Source organism: Rhinatrema bivittatum, chromosome 1 (assembly GCF_901001135.1).
Source record: "Rhinatrema bivittatum chromosome 1, aRhiBiv1.1, whole genome shotgun sequence".
In the NCBI taxonomy this organism is placed as follows: domain Eukaryota; kingdom Metazoa; phylum Chordata; class Amphibia; order Gymnophiona; family Rhinatrematidae; genus Rhinatrema; species Rhinatrema bivittatum.
In genome coordinates this window covers 783,881,574-783,902,241 of record NC_042615.1, presented here as the reverse complement: position 1 = coordinate 783,902,241, position 20,668 = coordinate 783,881,574, and the positions used below count along the sequence as shown (strand labels likewise).

At 42.7% G+C, this 20,668-nt stretch overlaps 1 protein-coding gene across 4 annotated transcripts in view; it reads left to right on the top strand.

Moving 5' to 3' along the window:
• The window catches only part of DYM (dymeclin), a 1,075,019-nt gene that overhangs the window by 11,305 nt on the left and 1,043,046 nt on the right, over nt 1–20,668 (top strand). Inside the window, exon 1 of one of the 4 annotated variants that reach the window (XM_029580376.1) lies at nt 8,959–9,063. The exons of 2 other annotated variants lie outside the window; for them this stretch is intronic. The gene's annotated coding sequence lies outside the window, so the exon portion shown is untranslated. Of the gene's footprint in view, nt 1–8,958; nt 9,064–20,668 lie in introns of those variants that run through there. One more of the 4 variants, XM_029580391.1, reaches the window with a different exon arrangement.

Genomic DNA, 20,668 nt, shown 5'->3' with positions numbered 1-20,668 from the left:
ATTTAAATTTTTTTTTTTCGGTCATTTCCTTCCCCCTCCCTCCCTCTCATTCTCCCTTCCACCTCCTCCCTCCCCTCCCAGCTCATTCACAACCCCTTCGGATGGCGCAGACGGAAGATCTCCCGGGGGGAGGTCCCTCCCTCCCTCCCGTTCGCCGCCGCTACTGGTCCTCCCAGCGCCATTTTTGTTAACAGGCAAGCTCTGACCGATGTGCTCACCCGCGCATGCATGGTAGAGCTGCTCTGTACTGCGCATTTGCGGCAGGTTGGTCAGGGCTCCTTTATCTAGTAGATTAAAAAGCACCAGTCCAAGTACAGATCCCCGAGGCACTCCACTTTTATCTCCACCGAGAAAACTGACCATTTAATCCTACTTTCGATTTCTGATCTTTTAGCTAATTTGCAACTCAGAAAAGGACATTGCTTCTTATTTTATGACTTTTTAAAAATTTTCCTAGGAGATTCTCACGAGGGACTTCGTCAAACGCCTTCTGAAAATCTAAATACACTAAATCTACTGGCTCACCTTTATCCACATGTTTATTCACCATTTCAAAAAAATGAAGCAGATTTGTCAGGCAGGACTTCCCTTGGGTAAATCCATGCTGGCTGTGTCCAATTAAACCTTGTCTATCTATATGTTTTGTGAATTTTGTCCTTTTGGAATAGTTTCCATGGTTTTTCCTGACACTCCCCTGGAGCTTTTTTTTAAATATCGAGGTTATATTGGCTATCCTCCAGTCTTCAGGTAGAATGGATGATTTTAATGATAGGTTACAAATTACTAATAATAACTCAAAAATGAAATTTCAGATCTATTTTAGAAGCTAGTCTGGCGATTTGCTACTCTTGAGACACCATGTTTTGGTTCAGTTTATTTGAATCATCACCATTGAAAACCATTTCATAAATAGGTAATAAACACCAAAGCAACAAATTTTGTTTTTCCATGATGGCCTTATCTTTCCTAAGTGCCCCATTTACCTACCGGTCCAGTAACTCCCTCACAGGCTTCCTGTTTCTGATATATTTAACAGTTTTTTTTTATTATGAGTTTTTGCCTCTACAGCCAGCTTCTTTTCAAATTCTCGTAGCCTATCTTATCAATGTTTTACATTTAAATTGCCAATGCTTGTGCTGTTTCCTATTTTCTTCAGATGGGTCCTTCTAATTTTTGAAGGATGATTTGTTGGCTTAAAATAGCCTCTTTCACTTCACCTTTTAACCATGCTGGAAGTCGTTTGGCCTTCCTTCCACCTTTTTTAATTTGAGGAATACAGTTGGACTGCGTGTCTAGAATGTATTCTAGACACGCAGTCAATAAGGTAGCTAGTACGCAGTAGGTAGTGTGTTTTTTAAAAGTCTGCAGAACTGAGTGTTTGTATTTAATACAAACTGAGTGTTTGCACTGGAAAAAAAAACAACCCAAAAAAGTAGCCAGAAGCTAGAAATAAGCTAGGAGCAGTGTTTACCTAAGTAAAAAAGTTGAATAGTTCAGCTCAGTTACTCACCTTGGAAAGGTGTTGAGGTAGTGTGATTGGGTTTGAATAGGGACCAACATTTGTTATCAAGAGAGCAGTGAGTCACTCTGGCTGACTAACTGAAGTTAGACTGTTTGGATTTCCCAACCCTAGCTCATTCCTTAATTTATAGGCAGGTGCCACTTTCACCAAAAACAAAAAACCCATCAAAAAAACTTTATTGAGAATTCGATCAGACCCCGGTAGGCCATTACCAGACACATAGTGAATTCACTAATACATTTAAAGGACGTTAGACACATTCCTACTCCCTTAGCAACCTAAAACTTAACTAGGAACTGATCAAAATTGAGATGAAGGCAGCAGTCCAGCAGCAAGAGGGGAGCTTCCCAGTATTTTGCATAGAGTGTCACATGTATGATTTTTTACCCATCGGTGAGAAGTTGTACATGTGCATGCGATGCAAAGAGCTCCTGGCTCTCAGAGAATGAGTCTGATCTCTGGAGGCTAGAGTGGCAGACCTGGAGGAGCTGAGGCAGACAGAGAGTTATATAGATGAGACCTTCAGGGACATAGTAGTCAAGTCCCAACTTCAGACTGGCAGCCCTGGTGCTGCCTTGGAGGAAGAGGGTCTCATGATGGGAGAGCACCAACCAGGTGCAGCAGGAAAGGATCCTGTAGCAAGGACCTGCTCTCCAGGTAATGCATTGTCCTTTCGCACTGAGGATATCTCCCCAAGGCCTACTGCCCAGGAGGGAAGGGTTAGGTCGGCCGTCATAGTTGGTGATTCGATTATTAGGAATGTAGATAGCTGGGTGTCTGGTGGGCGTGAGGATCGCCTGGTAACATGCCTACCTGGTGCGAAGGTGGCGGTCCTCACGCGTCACCTAGATAGGATTTTAGATAGTGCTGGGGAGGAGCCGTCTGTTGTGGTACATGTGGGCACCAACGACATAGGAAAATGTGGGAGGGAGGTTCTGGAAGCCAAATTTAGGCTCTTAGGTAGAAAGCTTAAATCCAGAACCTCCAGGGTAGCATTCTCTGAAATGCTCCCTGTTCCACGCGCAGGTCACCAGAGCAGGCAGAGCTCCGGAGTCTCAATGCGTGGATGAGACGATGGTGCAAGAAAGAGGGATTCAGTTTTGTTAGGAACTGGGGAACCTTTTGGGGAAGGGGGAGTCTCTTCCGAAGGGATGGACTCCACCTTAACCAGGGTGGAACCAGACTGCTGGCGCTAACCTTTAAAAAGGAGATAGAGCAGCTTTTAAACTAGAACAAAGGGGAAAGCCGACAGTCGCTCAGCAGCGCATGGTTCGGAGAGAGGTATCTTCAAAGGATACTAATGATGCATTAGAATTAGGGCAACCCGACAGTGTGGTTCCAATAATTAGAAAAATAGTCCAAGTGCCTGTAACTAAAAACTCACCTGAGCTAAAAAATTCTAACTCATCCCTATCAATTAAAAAGCAGAATGAAAATACAAACAAAAAACAAACTTTGAAATGTTTGTATGCTAATGCCAGAAGTCTAAGAAGTAAGATGGGAGAATTAGAATGTATAGCAGTGAATGATGACATAGACTTAATTGTCATCTCAGAGACATGGTGGAAAGAGGATAACCAATGGGACAGTGCTATACCGGGGTACAAATTATATCGCAATGACAGAGAGGAGCACCCGGGAGGAGGTGTGGCTCTTTATGTCCGGGATGGCATAGAGTCCATCAGGATAGGACAGCATGAGACTAAATACAAAATTGAATCTTTATAGGTAGAAATCCCTTGTGTGTCGGGGAAGACTGTAGTGATAGGAGTATACTACCGTCCACCTGGTCAAGATGGTGAGACGGACAGTGAAATGCTAAGAGAAATTAGGGAAGCTAACCAAATTGGTAGTGCGGTAATAATGGGAGACTTCAATTACCCCAATATTGACTGGGTAAATGTATCATCGGGACACGCTAGAGAGATAACTTTCCTGGATGGAATAAATGATCGCTTTATGGAGCAATTGGTTCAGGAACCGACGAGAGAGGGAGCAATTTTAGATCTCATTCTCAGTGGAGCACAGGACTTGGTAATAGAGGCAACGGTGGTGGGGCTGCTTGGCAATAGTGATTATAATATGATCAAATTTGATTTAATGACTGGAAGAGGAACAGTGTGCAAATCCAAGGCTCTCGTGCTAAACTTTCAAAAGGGAAACTTTGATAAAATGAGAAAAATTGTTAGAAAAAAACTGAAAGGAGCAGCTACAAAAGTAAAAAATGGCCAAGAGGTGTGGTCATTGTTAAAAAATACCATTCTAGAAGCACAGTCTAGATATATTCCACACTTTAAGAAAGGTGGAAAGAAGGCAAAACGATTACCGGCATGGTTAAAAGTGGAGGTGAAAGAAGCTATTTTAGCCAAAAGATCTTCATTCAAAAATTGGAAGAAGGAACCAACAGAAGAAAATAGGATAAAGCATAAACGTTGGCAAGTTAAATGTAAGACATTGATAAGACAGGCTAAGAGAGAATTTGAAAAGAAGTTGGCTGTAGAGGCAAAAACTCACAGTAAAAACTTTTTAAAATATATCCGAAGCCAAAAGCCTGTGAAGGAGTCAGTTGGACCGTTAGATGATCGAGGGGTTAAAGGGGCACTTAGAGAAGATAAGGCCATCGTGGAAAGATTAAATGATTTCTTTGCTTCGGTGTTTACTGAAGAGGATGTTGGGGAGATACCCGTAATGGAGAAGGTTTTCATGGGTAATGATTCAGATGGACTGAATCAAATCACTGTGAACCTAGAAGATGTGGTAGGCCTGATTGACAAACTGAAGAGTAGTAAATCACCTGGACTGGATGGTATACACCCCAGAGTTCTGAAGGAACTAAAAAATGAAATTTCAGACCTATTAGTAAAAATTTGTAACCTATCATTAAAATCATCCATTGTACCTGAAGACTGGAGGATAGCAAATGTAACCCCAATATTTAAAAAGGGCTCCAGGGGCGATCCGGGAAACTACAGACCGGTTAGCCTGACTTCAGTGCCAGGGAAAATAGTGGAATGTGTTCTAAATATCAAAATCACAGAACATATAGAAAGCATGGTTTAATGGAACAAAGTCAGCATGGCTTTACCCAAGGCAAGTCTTGCCTCACAAATCTGCTTCACTTTTTTGAAGGAATTAATAAACATGTGGATAAAGATGAACCAGTAGATGTAGTATACTTGGATTTTCAGAAGGCGGTTGACAAAGTTCCTCATGAGAGGATTCTAGGAAAAGTAAAAAGTTATGGGATAGGTGGCGATGTCCTTTCGTGGATTGCAAACTGGCTAAAGACAGGAAACAGAGATTAGGATTAAATGGACAATTTTCTCAGTGGAAGGGAGTGGACAGTGGAGTGCCTCAGGGATCTGTATTGGGACCCTTACTTTTCAATATATTTATAAATGATCTGGAAAGAAATACGACGAGTGAGATAATCAAATTTGCAGATGACACAAAATTGTTCAGAGTAGTTAAATCACAAGCAGATTGTGATAAATTGCAGGAAGACCTTGTGAGACTGGAAAATTGGGCATCCAAATGGCAGATGAAATTTAATGTGGATAAGTGCAAGGTGATGCATATAGGGAAAAATAACCCATGCTATAATTACACAATGTTGGGTTCCATATTAGGTGCTACAACCCAAGAAAGAGATCTAGGCGTCATAGTGGATAACACATTGAAATCGTCGGTTCAGTGTGCTGCGTCAGTCAAAAAAGCAAACAGAATGTTGGGAATTATTAGAAAGGGAATGGTGAATAAAACGGAAAATGTCATAATGCCTCTGCATCGCTCCATGGTGAGACCGCACCTTGAATACTGTGTACAATTCTGGTCGCCACATCTCAAAAAAGATATAATTGCGATGGAGAAGATACAGAGAAGGGCTACCAAAATGATTAGGGGAATGGAACAGCTCCCCTATGAGGAAAGACTAAAGAGGTTAGGACTTTTCAGCTTGGAGAAGAGACGGCTGGGGGGGGGGGGGGGGGGGGGGATATGATATTTATTTATTTATTTAATTAAAGGTTTTTATATACCGAGGTATGGCTATGTGCCTTCACCCCGGTTTACATGTACAACAACCAATTACATTTGACAGTAGACATTTAACATTTCACAGTTTAACATTTAACAGTAACTGATTCAGCTAAAAAAAAGAAAACTCGTAATAAATCGTAGCATTTTGAACAGGGTCAGTCGGATGGGACAACGAGGTAAAAAAGGACAGCAATAGTGTAAAAAGCAAGAATTAACGAAAGGCCTTGTTTATAATGACTGGAGACATGGTTATCAGGGTGATATTAACAACAGGGGAGGTAAAGGTAAGTCTTGGAGTTACATATATTCGATAAATTCGATGTGATCAGTGACTTGATCTGTGAACTTAACCGATACCGTCTTTGAATGTTTGGCTGAATATCCAGGTTTTGAGCTCTTTTTTAAAAGATTTAGTGTTACTTTGTGAGCTCAGATTTTGTGGTAGTGAGTTCCATAAATTTGGACCAGCGATAGAAGTGGCTCGATTTCTTGTTGTGGAAAGTTTAGCTAATGGGAGTGAAGGTATTACAAGATTTGTTCATGTCGATTGGATTCAGGTTCTTTCTTTTTAGTATTGGTTTGATTGTTGCGGTTTTCAGTTTGATTGGTAGCTCACCTTCTTCAAGAGATTTATTGATGATTGCTGCTATTGTAGGAGCTATGGAATGAGAGATTTCTTTAAGTTCTTTAGTCGGGATGGTGTTGAGGTCATGGCGGGCTGGGTTTATTTTTTTTAGCATTTTTTCAGCGTCTATTGAGGAGATAGGTTCAAAATACAACCAAGGTGTACTATTTGTTGTGTTGGTTTTTTTCTACTTTGGTTGAGGGGGTTTTGAAGGTATCAGTTATTTTGGTTATTTTTGTCTTGAAAAATGATGCTAGGTCTTGGCTCAAATTTTTGGTTTCGGTTATGTCTGCGCTGATGTTTTCAGAGATGAGGTTATTTACTATGTTGATTACCTGTTTATTGTAAGACATCCTCTTGTCATGGTTACTGTTTGGAATGTAAACCGACTTGATTAATAATTCTGTTACTGGAAAATCGGTATATAAAAGTGCTAAATAAATAAATAAATGTTGAATAGGGATTTGGAGTTATTGGTGGAGCTTTTGATTTTTTGGCTGAAATAGTCACGCTTGGTGTTCAAAATCATTTTTTTGTAGGTGGCCATTTGGGTGCGGTACCTTTGTGCTTTTACTGGACATCTGTCTTTTAGCCATTCTTTTTCAATTTTCCTGAGGTTAGATATGATAAAGATATGATAGAGATGTTTAAAATAATGAGAGGTCTAGAAAGGGTAGATGTGAATCTGTTATTTACTCTTTCAGATAGTAGAAAGACTAGGGGGCACTCCATGAAGTTAGCATGTGGCACATTTAAAACTAATCGGAGAAAATTCTTTTTTACTCAACGCACAATTAAACTCTGGAATTTGTTGCCAGAGGATGTGGTTAGTGCAGTTAGTATAGCTGTGTTTAAAAAAGGATTGGATAAGTTCTTGGAGGAGAAGTCCATTACCTGCTATTAAGTTCACTTAGAGAATAGCCACTGCCATTAGCAACGGTAACATGGAATAGACTTAGCTTTTGGGTACTTGCCAGGTTTTTATGGCCTGGATTGGCCACTGTAGGAAACAGGATGCTGGGCTTGATGGACCCTTGGTCTGACCCAGTATGGCATTTTCTTATGTTCTTATGTATTTGTTTAAACAATGTCTATGCCCCATGTACACTCTTAACCTTTTGTAGCTGCACTTTTCACTTTTCACTTTTTTCTATTTTTCTCATTTTATCAAACTCTCATTTTGAAAGTTTAGTGCTAGAGCTGTAGATTTACTTATTGACCTCCCCCTTCCAATCGTTAAGTGTTCTGCCAAATTTGATCATGTTATGATCACTATTGCCAAGCAGCCCCACCACTATTACCTCTCGCACCAAAATCTGCGTTCCACTCAGAATTAGATCTAAAATGGCTCACTCTTGTCAGTTACTGATCCAGTTGCTCCATGAAGCAGCCATTTATTCCATCCAGAAACTTTACCTCTCTAGCATGTCCTGATGTTACATTTACCAAGTTAACATTGGGGTAATTGAAATCTCTCATTATTACTGTTTTGCCAAATTTGTTAGCTTCCCTAATTTCTTTTCGCATTTCAACATCCATTAGATCATTTTGGCCTCTGCTTTTTTTTCCTCCTCCTCTCACTCACTCACACTTCTCTTCAGCTCAGTTCTCCTTCCCCATACCTTGCCAGTTTTCTTCTGCTGGAAGAGAACAGGGACCTGTCAGTATTGCCTCCCTCCATTACGCAGGGCTTCCCACTGTTGCTACTTATAGGAGATGCGAGATCAGTGTGAGTATGTATTTGAATGGGTACAGTGTGTGTGTGCGCGAGACTGAGCAGGTCAGTAGTCCATTTGCTTATGGTAGGGGTGCATGTGTGTGGTGCATTCTCTCCCACTCACATGTCCCCTGAATAGGGTCTTGCTCCATTTCTACTCTTCACCCTCTTTTCCTCTCACTCCTCTCTTCCCACCTGACTTTCTCTCCCCCATTCCTTTCGTGTTTCCTGTCCCCTCTTACTTGCAGGTCCCCCTTCTCTACCCCCTCACTCACCCTAGCCCCCTTGGGCATCTTCCTCCCACAGGTGACTTGGTTTCCATGCCATTGCACAGGGTTATTCTCTTGCCCTCTCTCCCCTCTTTGGGCACTAATAGGATGGGCACTGCCAGCGGCCCTGCCACCCTCTCCTCTCTTCAGGCACCAGTGCTCTTCCTCTGCCTTGAATGCAGAAGGCATTTAGTGCTCGCTTCATATGCACACAAACAACCATTAATCCACGTCTCACTGCATGACTGATGGCTGGCCTATTATTTAAAATGTTAGGAGTAGTGTTGCTGTACTGATTGTCATCAGAAACATTTCTCAGTAGCCAGGACCCTGGCAATGTCCATTTTATTTTATTTTTTTAATTCTGCGTATAAACAGTTTTGTAAAAAAATAAAATAAAAGCAGAAAAGACAGAGCACAGAGATAGAACTGCTAGGTACTTAAAAGATTTGGGGGTTGGTTCCAAGCCCATAGCTATCCCCACCCCTAAGATTTTAATAATTAAACTCTAACAATAGTAACAACCATCAACCCCGGACTTTCTTATAACATCACTTAATCGAACGTCATATTTTAAAATACATTTTGTTTTCTTGTCTGTGTGCGTATATCTATACATAATACACCTGTGGTGAGAGGAGTACAGGAGAAGAGACTCAGGAAGCGTAATAAAATACCGCAGCAGTCTCTTACCCCCCAGAGGAAGAGAGAGCATTATGAGACTACAGCTCCCGGCAGGCAGTGCTGAGGGGCAGGTCACAGGGCTGGGGGGCGGAGCCGCGAGGAGGAGGAGGGCTGGGACTCTGAGCACGTCTCCCGGCTGATGAGGTAAAAAAGGGAGCCGAGGGTAGAGCGAGAAGCTGCAGCGCGGAGCACGGCGGCGGCTGACGTGGTAGGCGCCTCTTCCCTGTGTGAGCTGCGGGGCAGCGGAGGGCGGCTCCGGAGACAGCTCAGGGGTAGGGGGCAGTTGGAGAAAACGAGCCGGAGCAGGCGCAGCTCACTTGCTGGGTATTGCTAGAACAGGATTTTAAAGCTCCTGAGGTTCGAGCAGCAGAAGCAAGGGAGAGTGAAGAGAGATAGAGTTTCAAGAAACAATCAAAACAGGAAAAAAAGTTTCAGATTTGTTAACTCCTTGACGACTAGCTCTACTCCTCACAGGTTTCAAACTTGTGCTAGAATCAGTTCCTTTCTGCTTCTTACTGTCTGAACAATGTATGTGCACGTATATTTCAAAGAAGTCCACAGTGAGAGTTTCATTGGGGCTGAGGGACTTTTTCACTATGTTTAGTGAAATTCTATTTGGGAAGCATCAGTGTATTTTGTCTCTTTTGTATGCTAGCAGATTGGTCCATGATGGGATCCTTCCATGTAGATTCCAGCATGCTTTTCTGAATCAAACCCACTGCAGGGTGCTAAATAGAGCAGTCTGGCACTCCAGAACTGTCAGCAGCGAGGGGCTTATTGTGATTCATGTTTTAGAATTTCTCTTGATATGTCTGTTTTTGTTTTTATAGTACATCCCAAGAAATAATCATTTTATAACTTTATATTCATCCAGTGCAATATGGATTTATTTAAATTTCTGAAATAACTTCCTTGGGGGGCCGATGCAGTACAGTGTGCTCAGCCGAGCGCACTGTATAACCTGGACGCGGGTTAAATAGGCCCTAATCCACCCCCTAATGCTAGAGGGATTAGCGCCTATTTAACGCGCGTCCCACGCGTAGTGAATGCAGTAGCACTCATGTGAATGCAGTAGCAAATGCATGTGAATGAGGCTATTACTCATTTACTCTGCATTTAAAAAAAAAATGAGCATCTCAGACGCACATAGCTGAGCGCGTGTGAAAAGCAGAATAAACTGCTTTTCTGTATTTTTTTTTTATACTTAAGAAAAAAAAATACCTCGGCAGACCGCCGAGTTATTAAGACAGATGCCAGTAAACTCGGCATCGGTTTTCGTAACCGGCAGCCATGACGACCCCCCCCTCCCCAATTTGTTTATAGCATGGCGCCCCCTTTGGAGGCATGATGCGTGCATTAAGAAAGCGGGTGCTGAAAAGTCAGCGCCCACTTTCCGCATTTAATATAGCATTGGCCCCTATGTGGGCTGGCAGGGGCAGATTAAGGCAATCTGCTGCCTGAGGTGAAGGATGAAATGGCACGCTCCCCCCCCCCCCCCCCAATGTCCTGGTGCAGGTGAAATCACCGAGGGCCAGGGGGAAGGCGATGGAGGGTAAAGTGACTTGCCCAAGTTCATAAGGAATGGCAGTAGGATTTGAACCCTGGCTTCCCTTGCTTGCAACCCACTGTGCTAACCACTCAAGTTTGTAGGCCTGTTATTCTTTTGTTCTCACGTCTTTGGCGTCCACACTAGGGGGCATCGGAGAAATGTTTAATGGGGAAGGCTGCCCTATCTCCTGACTCTAAAAATAGAGCTCCTCCATTCCCTATTGCCTGCCTCCCACCATTTTCCAGGATCTGACCCCTGGGGGGGTGTAAGAGGTTGGCGAATGGTGGGAGTCTGTGTGTGACACTCTCTCTCTTAGGGCTGATACAAGGGTTTCCAGCCTTTCATTCCCCCTTTCCTGCCCTCCCCACATAATTAAAACATGCATTCTTTTTCATTTTAAAATGTATTAACTTCCCCAACTTAAAAAGGCAGATTGTGCTTGAATGTCTCTTTTCCACATGCAATCTTTTGAAATAAAAATATCACAACATTATAGAACCACCCCTGGTAGCTGGGCCACTGTTTCCCTAGGCAACATGGCATACATTGCAAAAAAAAGCACACTTTTATTAAGTCTATTAAGCTATTATTAAACTACCTTTCTCATAGTAATCAAACCTGTTTACTGGATCCCATATGGTATTAGGCCTATGGGAAAGTGCACTGGATTTGGACTTAGCCCAAAGAAAGACAGGAATAAACGGAACTACAATTCCAGTATAGTAAGCCTTCCATATCATAACTGCCAGCGTTCAAATTATGAAAAAACCATACTGCAAATATTACATCAGGCCCTAAACCCCATACACCTCCTGTTTAGAAAACAGATTAAAGCCAGGTTGTAAATCCCTACACAGAAACTACATGCTAGCAGAATAACTAAAGCCAGAGTCACACAAGCAGAACACAGACTCTCTCGCCAAATACAGAATGAAGAGATCATAAAATATAAATTGAAACGTGCAGGCAAAAACTGAACTGCAAATCACAAGAAGCCAAACTGTGTTGGCATTGCTTACAGAATCAAGAAATATAAAACATTGACACTTTTTTTATTGGTATGTTTAATCAAATCTGCTAATAAATTCAGCCAATTAAAAACACATATAAAATAAAATATTTCAAAATAGCAGAAACATCACATCCAATAATTTAAAACTATTTATTTTTGATTTTTATATTCTGCTTTTCAGCACATCAAATCGGATTGCATTCAAGGATAAAAAAAAAAAAAAAAATCTCCCAATCTGCATACCTGGGAACTTTAGATTTCCAGTCCTTCTGAGATTGTTGTAGGAGGGTGCACGAACTTTAACCTCTCATGCACACACACATACAGGTGCACTCACACGCATACAGATGTGTGCAGGCACTTTCCCTCATAGATGCACGTGTATTATGCCGCTGGCTGCGGTAGGAAATGTTGGCGGCACTGCAGTGACTCTTCTTTGGCTGCTGGATCATCCTTTTTCTGGCGGGGTGTCGCTGCTCCACACCGCCAGCACTGCAAGTTTTCCTACCACCAGAGTTTGACTGAATGAAGGGCGAGGCGGCTGTGGCAGGAAGATTTCAGGGGGCAATTTTGCCACCTCAGAATTTTGCCTCCTGAAGTAGCTGCCTCACCCTGCCTCATTATAGAACCGCCCCTGGTAGCTGGGCCACTGTTTCCCTGGGCAACATGGACATCGGGACATCTGTGACTATTCAGCTTCGGTAAACTCTGGCAAGGTAGTTCTTTTTTTCCAGTTGAAAAACAGAAGTTGTGGATTGATCATGCATTGCTTGTAGCCTGTGCACTGATTAACGACAGAGGGAGCTGAACGAAATGTGTGATCAAGTAGTGGCCTGCACTTATCAAAAGCACTGAAGATACGGGGCACCAGCAAATTAATCTGGGTATGGTCTTGTGTGCCAGTACCTAATGATGCCTCTGGGATACCAAATTGCAGTGAGGTGATTTATAGTGGGCCATTTTAAGAGCTCACCAGTGCCAGAAAATCTTAAGTATCTGTTTTAAACTTATGTGTAGTCTAAAACTGTGTACGCAGGGAATTGCCTTGTGCTCTTTCTTTGAACATCTGTCTTTATTATTTTTATGTTCTTATAATTTAGTATAGGCGGAGAAAGCATCCGTATGCAGCACTTGATATGTACAGATGTGTCACTGCAAATAATGTGACCTCATCGCTGCCCAGTGGATTCTAAGTGATGGTTCTAGTTCCATTGCACGCAATACACTAGGTGCAGTCACACCATAGATCATAGAGGCATTATGATATTCGGTTTTATTCTCCTTTCCTTGCCAAATAATTCCTAATATTCTGTTTGCTTTTTTGACTGCAACTGCACACTGAGCTGAGGAATTCAACATATTGTCCATGATGGTTCCAAGATCATTTTCCTGGGTGGTGACGTCTAATAACTTGGGACTCTGAATTAGGCATTTATAGTTGGCATTATTTTTGTCTCCCCCTCGCATCACTTGACGTTTGTCCATAGTGAATTTAATCTGCCATTTAAGGTCCAATCCCCCTGAGGTTCTTCATAATCTTCTTGTGTTTGTGCAGTTTTGAATAACCATTGTAGGCAAATATGGTTACTTGATTTATTGCTCCCTTTTTCCCTGTCGTTTATGAATACTGTTAAACATTACCAGTCACAGTATAGATTCCGTGGGCATTCCCCCTTCACCTTTGCCAAAACTGTTCATTTAGATCTACCCTCGATTTCTAACTTTTAGCCAGTTACCAATCCACCGTAATGGTGTTACTTCTTCCTGGGCCAGGCAAACTGGTGCCTGGGAATTTTCCACCTTATAGTCATAATATTATCAGATATAAAAATCCTTGGGAAATGTTATGAAGGTGCACACGCATTTCTGTCTTCTCCTCCCCCTCGTTTCCTAGGACACTGCTTGCCTACCATTTTCAGCTCGGGGCCCACTAAACTGTGATAGACCATAATATCAATTCATGCCAAACTGTACGCTGACATTTCTGCTCCTCGTCACCAAGTTTAAATACCCCGTGCGTTAATGAACTAGAAAATAACAATTGTAAAGTGACACATTTGGGGAATTTTTCCTTAAAAGCAGTAATACTGACCAAAACAAAATACTTCAGAAGGAAGATTGTCCTTTTTCAATCTTAATAATTGTTATAAAATTTGAATCTCGTCACTAAGCGGATGCTAAGACTTTTTGGTAAGCTCCTTATAGTTGTCCTGTTACATTGTTATGAATCCATATGGTTGGGGGTGTTGCAGTGCTGATCCCAATTCCATGCAGGCAGCACATTGGGGTGTGCATACTATCACATACAGCAGGAGTGAACTCAAGAAAGGACATTTAAAAGGAAAAAAAAAAGAAGGGGTTGGAAAAAGAGGTGACCATAAAAATGTAAAAAAAGATATTGGGACCAAAAGAGTGAAGTATAAGAGTAAACATTACAGCAAAAATTCTGGTAAGGTCTAATGGTTAGAGCTTTAAGCAATGAAGTAGGTCTGCTCATGGCCTGTCCGTTTAAAAATACCTTCTGTAACAGGTTTAAGAGTAAGGTTATCACAGCAATGACAGAAGCAGCCCCAGACAGGGGTCAGCGGGGGCCAGTGTTTCATCTACTTTTCCTTGCAAAGAAACAGAGCTGATAAGTTTATTCTTCAAACAGAGAAGGGCAACCAAAAATAATAGGGATGGAAGTGCTCCTTTTTAGAGGCAGGCGGGGCTAAACAGTTTAAGGCTCTTCAGATTGGAGAAGATGCAGCCGAGGGGCACGATGACAGAAGCTCATAAAAGTGGGGTGGAAGAGGTAACTGGAGAACGGCTATTTATCTTTTTGAAATGGTACTCGGACATGGGTGATACTGCATGCTACTAATAAGTGCATTTCACAAATTGGAGAAAGTATTTTTTTTTTCCCCCACTCTGTGAACGATCAAGCAGTGGAGTTTGTGGTCAGGTCATCTAGCCTAGCTGGGTTTAAAAAGGGTTTGGACAAGTCCCTGGAGAAAAAGCATTTTATAAACCATTATTAGCCAGGTACATTTGGGAAATCCATCGCTTTATCCCTGAGTGAGCAAGAAGAAGTCTGCAGGATAACTTGTGAAGCGGATTGGCCACTGTTGGAGATAATTTACTGGGATCCATGGTCCTTTGATCTAACCCTGCATGGCAATCTTCTGTTCTGTACTAAGGGTAATCGTCTGAAAACTACGGCTAGACTTAATGTAATAATCTAATTTTTGTGTTTTCTGTATTGTATTTGTATTATATTTATTTTTCAATGTATGCTTTCCAAATTATAGAGCATTAGAGAATTTTATAAAAGGGATCAATGTTCATCTGTCCATCTCTCTGTAGATACAAGAAATCTCAAGGTAAAATTTCCATTAAAATTTTTTTTTTTTTTTCCAAATTTAGCATGTAAGAAGCAAATGTGAATGTCTTGGCCAAGTTTAACACCCCCCCCCCCCCCCAAAAAAAAAAAGCAGGTCAGTATATTCAGCAAACAAGCCTCCAGGAAAATATATCCCCATTGCTTTCTATGGACAGTTGGAAGAAGCTGCAGAATGCTGTTCCATTTCGTTCTAAAAGCCCCTCCATCCCCTTGCTCTTTGGGAACTTTGATACAGAGCAACACAAGCAGATGGAGGGTTTTTTTTTATTTTTAAACTATCACTGAAGCAGCTGGTGAAGGATGGTTCAAAACGCACCTCCCCCACATTTCCTAAGAGACACACACACACTCACACTTAACTACCTCCCACCCCATCTCCAGAGAGACAAGGAAAATAGCTGTCACAAGAAACTGAAAGATGCCTTTCAAGTCACCTCTTCCACACTTCTCGATACACATGCAGCCATGCTCGCACAACTCTCCTACACACATGACTATCAAACGTGCCCCTGATCGTCCCACACATGCTTTTTTTACAAATCTGTTGGTAAGTTATACTGAAGGCATTCCTCTGCATGCTTTCTCTACTTCTCCACTGCTATTTGATAACATTACATGGTTTGTGTAGTGCATGCAATTTTGATCTTGTAACTATTCCTCCACTATGCCTAACTTACAGATAGATTAACTTGGTCTTAAGCGCCTAACCTTATTAACAAACAAAACAAATTAGTCTTGCTGTGCATATACTGGAGATAAGTGACCAGTACAGTCTGGGCTATGCAGATAAAACTAGGATTGTTCTGCAGGGTTGGCCGATTTAGCTGCTGAATTGCAAAGGCCTAGCCAGAGCTGGTTAACCCCTTGGATCCATCTGTACGGAATATAGCAGAAACCGTGAACAAACAGGCTGATCATTTAGCAGCAAGACAGTAAACTACTACAGCTTAACACTTCTATAGTGCTGCTTGACTTATGCAGTGCTATACAATACATATGAGCTTTTCCCTCCTTAGTAGAGCTTACAGTCTAATCAAGACAAACATACAGGGCAAAACAAATTTTGGGAATTTAAGCTTTTAAGACAGTGTTTAAAAATGAGGCTGTAAGTTAGACAATCAGGGTTTAAGGTTTAAAAACCTGAAAAAGTGAGTTTTTTTGGATGGGATTTTATTAAGGCAAGAGAAGGGAGCATGACTCACTAGCTCAGGAAGTCTATTCCAAGCTATGGTGCAGCCAGGTGAAAAGCAAGGAGTTGGGAATTGGCGGTAGAGTAGAAGGGCACATAGGAGTGAGTTGTCCAAGGAAGGGGTGTAGAGAGAGAGAAAGGAGTTACAGGTCGATACAGTAAAGTTCGTGGGAGAGCGGGCGAGTGCTCGCTCAGGCCACTATACTGTGCGCGCGATTCACTAAAACAAAATATTTAAATTAGGGCCCGCAGTAAAAAGAGGCGCTAGGGACACTAGCGCGTCCCTAGCGCCTCTTTTTGGACAGGAGCGGCGGCTGTCAGCGGGTTTGACAGCTGACACTCAATTTTGCCGGCGTCTGTTCTCAAACCCGTTGACGTCGGACGCCGGCAAAATTGAGCGTCCGGTTTTCAAGCCGCGGGCCAATTTAAAATTTTTTTTTTTTAATTTTTAAAATTTTTGATTATTTTTAACTTTTGGGACCTCTGACTTAATATCGCCATGATATTAAGTCAGAGGGTGCACAGAAAAGCAGTTTTTACTGTTTTTCTGTGCACTTTCCCGGTGCCGGCAGAAATTAACACCTACCTTTGGCGTCAATATATTATTGACTTAAGAAAAGAGGGGTTATATGGGTGTAGTGACATTGGTAAAAGATAAGTTGTACAGCTGAATTTTGGACAGATTGTAGTGGAGAGAGATGGCTCACTGGGAGACCTGAGAGGAGCAGGTTGCAGTAGTGTTAAGTGGGAGGTGATAGAGTGGTTAAAGATTCTGGTAGTGTGTTCAGAAAGGAAGGGGCATATATTTGGTGATTAGAGATGTGCATTCGTTTTTCCCCGAATTTGAAAACTTCAACGAAATTGTCCAATTTGGCAAGTTTCGGGGAGCCTGAAAAACGATCGGGATATTCCCATTTTTTTTTTTTTTTTGCAAAAATTTGTTTTTCGAATTAATGCGCGCTAACTCCCCGTTAGCGCCCACTATGTCAAATGATTTATCGCGAAAAAAATGACATTTCTTGCGGCGGCCGAAAAACGAAGAACGACACGAACATAAACGATTCACATCTCTATTGGTGATGTTTTAACAGTGTTTTGGATACGTGTAGAGAGTAGAGTCGAAGACTCCAAGATATTGAGCTGAGGGGGCAGGGAGGATTACAGTGTAATCCACATTTATTTAGATTTAAATAGAGAGAGGAGGTAGAGAAGTGGGCAGGGAGGGGGAAGATGAGGAGCTCTGTTTTGACATTTTATGAGTTTAAGGAGGTGGTGGGTGAGATCTGGGATTGGATTTCTGACAATTTCTGGTGTCGAGAGAGAAATCTGGGAATCAACATAACATAAAGATGGTATTGAAAGCGTCAGGACCAATGGCCCCTCCAGCACATGGACAACAGGATAAGGATGCAAGGGGTTTATTTGAGATGTAAACGCAAATGGTTCCTGTCCTTACAGCACTGTAGGCAGGGCCGGCGGAAGCGCTAGGCCTGGGCCTAGGATGCCAAACATTAGGGGGGTGTGAGCGGCGGTGGCAAAGATTCCAATCTCCACTCTTCTCTGCCGCCGCTTGCGGGGGGGTGGGGGAGGGGGTGCAAGGGAGAAGGTGCCTAGGGCGCCTAATGCCCTTCCATCGGCCCTGACTGCAGGTACTGTAAAGATATACTTCACAACACAAGGATAAGCCTTGTATCTAATCCAAAGGTGCAGTCTAGGTCTTTACACAGTGCTTCCTTCCAGTGACAATACAAACACAGTTTGAGACCAGACTTCACAATACAGTTCCATAGAGATGGAACTCGTGGGTCTCCTCTGGGATGCCACACTTCTCTTCTGGTCACCATGCCATCTAAATGCTGAGACAACCTGAGAAGTGTCCCAGCAGTCCTTTTGAGTTCTCTGAGCTGTGGTATAACCACGGATGAGCCTAGGTGAGCTATGGCCCACACCGGAAAAGGCCTGTTAGAGTAATGCCATCATGGCATCCCATGGGTGGGTGGGAAGAGGATATGTAAGGGAGTGTGTGTGTCTGTGTATAGAAGAGACCTTGAAAAGGATTAAGGAAATAGCCAACTAGGAAATAAAGACTTGGACCAACTGATTAGAAAACTACAAAGATCATGCAACAAAGGTAAAAGAAACAAACCAAAAAAACCATATTTTGAGATTTTAGCTATTTGAATGTATCTTCTTTGGGAATGTGCATTTCTTATATTTTTGTATTTTGCTCTTTCTTCAATATTCCACTGTTAAGAGTCTGATTTCTTAGGCTTTATATTTTGGCTTTGTCTGCATGATTGTTTCTGATTTGTAGGTCTCTTATTTCTATATTAGGTAATAGTTGATCTCTATTTTGCCTGTGTGACTGAGGTGCCGTTTCCTGTAGCAGTTTGGCTTGTTCTGAACGCCAGGAGGTGATGTATTAATGTTCTAAGGTCTGGTGTAAGTAAGGTTGCTGTTATTTGAATCCTGAGAGTCCGTGCTGTGACTCTATGGTATGGCAAGGTTCTAGAAGTCTTTCTTTGCAGGATTTTGTGTTAATTCACAAAATAGCAGTAGAGGGATATTTTTTTGTTGAGGCGACTCCAGAATTTGAATAGTTCCTAATGTGTAGACCAGTGGTTCTCAACCAGTGTGTGTCGTGACACTTCCTGGTCCCCAGCTCATCCAGCTGCACCCCCCCCCCCCCCACTCCAACGAAATAGGAACTCATTCTCCGCCCAAGCTTAAAACGCTGATAGCCCAGGCGGAATGCGGCAGGAGAGCTGGAGTCGATGGCTCTAGCATGGTCTCTTCTTCTTGCTCCCTCCCCTCGCGGCCCTGAAGAGGAAGTGGTATGCAGCGGCCGCATGCGCAGGAAGAAGAGGCCATGTTAGTGAGTGCAGCTTGGCCCGAAGAGGCGTGGCCTGAAGAAGAGCAGTGTGGAGCAAAAGAGAAGCAACGTCAGCCCCCGTGGTGGATGGGGAGTCCTTTCTCGAGGCCGTGAGGACTGGAAGTGGAGGAGGCTGCTGCTGTCGCTAGTTCGGGGGGGGGGGGGGGGGAGAGTGAGTGAGCGAGCAAGCATATGTGTTTGAGATCCTGTGTGTGTGACAGCATGTATGTAAGTGAGTGACTGAGAGCCTGTATTTGTGTGTGATTGTGAGCCTCTTTGTGTGAGAGAGCTTGTGTGTTAGAGAGGAGAAGGTTGCAAGCCAACCATCCCTCCTTCTGCAAATTCAAAATAATCTTGGGGCACCTGGATATCGAATGTTCCCAGGTATGCAGACAAAGCATTTTTTTTATCCTTATTTTTCATTATTGGGCCTTTGTGGCTACTATTTTGAAATATTTTATTGGTATCTAGAAATTTTTGATATGAGTTTGTTTTTTTTAATTATTGGATATTCCATTCATCAGCTATTTTGAAATCTGTTCTTTTTATTAGTATGGTTTTACTGCTATTGATTTTATATTTCTTGATTTGTTTTGAGGAGTGGTGGCTTCTTTTTTTTTCCTTTGTTACACTGCATACAGTCTCTCCAGCTCGTTGTGGTTTTCCAGTTCAGTTTTTGTCTGCATGCTTCTAGTTATGCTTTATGGTCTCTTTATTCTTTGTTAGGTGAGGGTCATCACATATTACTGAGGTGAGTTATTCTACTGGTGTGTACTTTCTGTGTATGGCTCTATAACAGCCTGGCTTGGTCCTTTTTTCTAATAGGAGGTGTATTGGTGTCTTAAGGCCTGGTGTAATATTTTCTTAGGTAAGGTGGTTACTGTTTGAGTGCTAGAAATTGGTATTTTGGTATGGATTGTTTACTATTTATGCATTTTCTGTTCAGAGTACTTACCTTTCTCTTGTGTCATTCTTAAAAAAAAAATAAAAGCTCCAGTATTATTTTTGTTATTTCTGCCGTGAATTGTAATGAGCAGTGTGCCGCACATGTGAGCGTGGTCTGTCAGGTGTGTCACAATAGGAAAAAGGTTGAGAACCACTGGTGTAGACAGATGGGTTATGCTCCCTGCCAGCATATGGAGACGGAGCAAGCTGATGTCACTCCTGCAGTGATCCTAGCATGCTAGTATTCTCCATCTCCAGCAGATGGTGGATGTGCATCTCCCCACTGGGGATTGCTTCACCTTAAAATAAAGGAGAATGAAGGATAAAATTCACTCCGCTCTCCTGTGGTGATACCAAGTGGTCCCTTCCCAGCTGAGAATTCCTGAGGTGATTTCCATGGTCCCTCAGATGTGTGCCTTGGCTGGTAGCTGGATTTGCCGATGTGGACTTAACTGCTCAAGCAGCTTAAAGGCAACGGGTGCAGGAAGCAGAGCACGGAGGTGACAATATATGTCCTCTTCACCTCCCCCCCCCCCCCCCCCCCCGTAGCCGGAGACTGTCTCTGCTTAGCCAGGTATGGCTGGTCTCCGGTAAGTGGGGTTTTTGTTGTTGTATGGGGTTTCCTCCTCCTATTTTCCATTCCCGGTCCAACATTTGTTTCGCTCTTTGGGAGGTTGAGGGATGTGGGGAGCCTGACAGGTTGAGCAGTCTCCTTAGGTTAGGCCCCTCTCCGAGGCTTTTTGCTGCGTGCCAAGTGGTAGGCTGCAATGGCTTTTCGCATGTCTTCTAAGGCTGCCATCTACAAGATTGTTGGTCCAGTGTGCATGTCTCGCTGTGTCCAGGTTGTGCGCCTAGTTTTTGGGC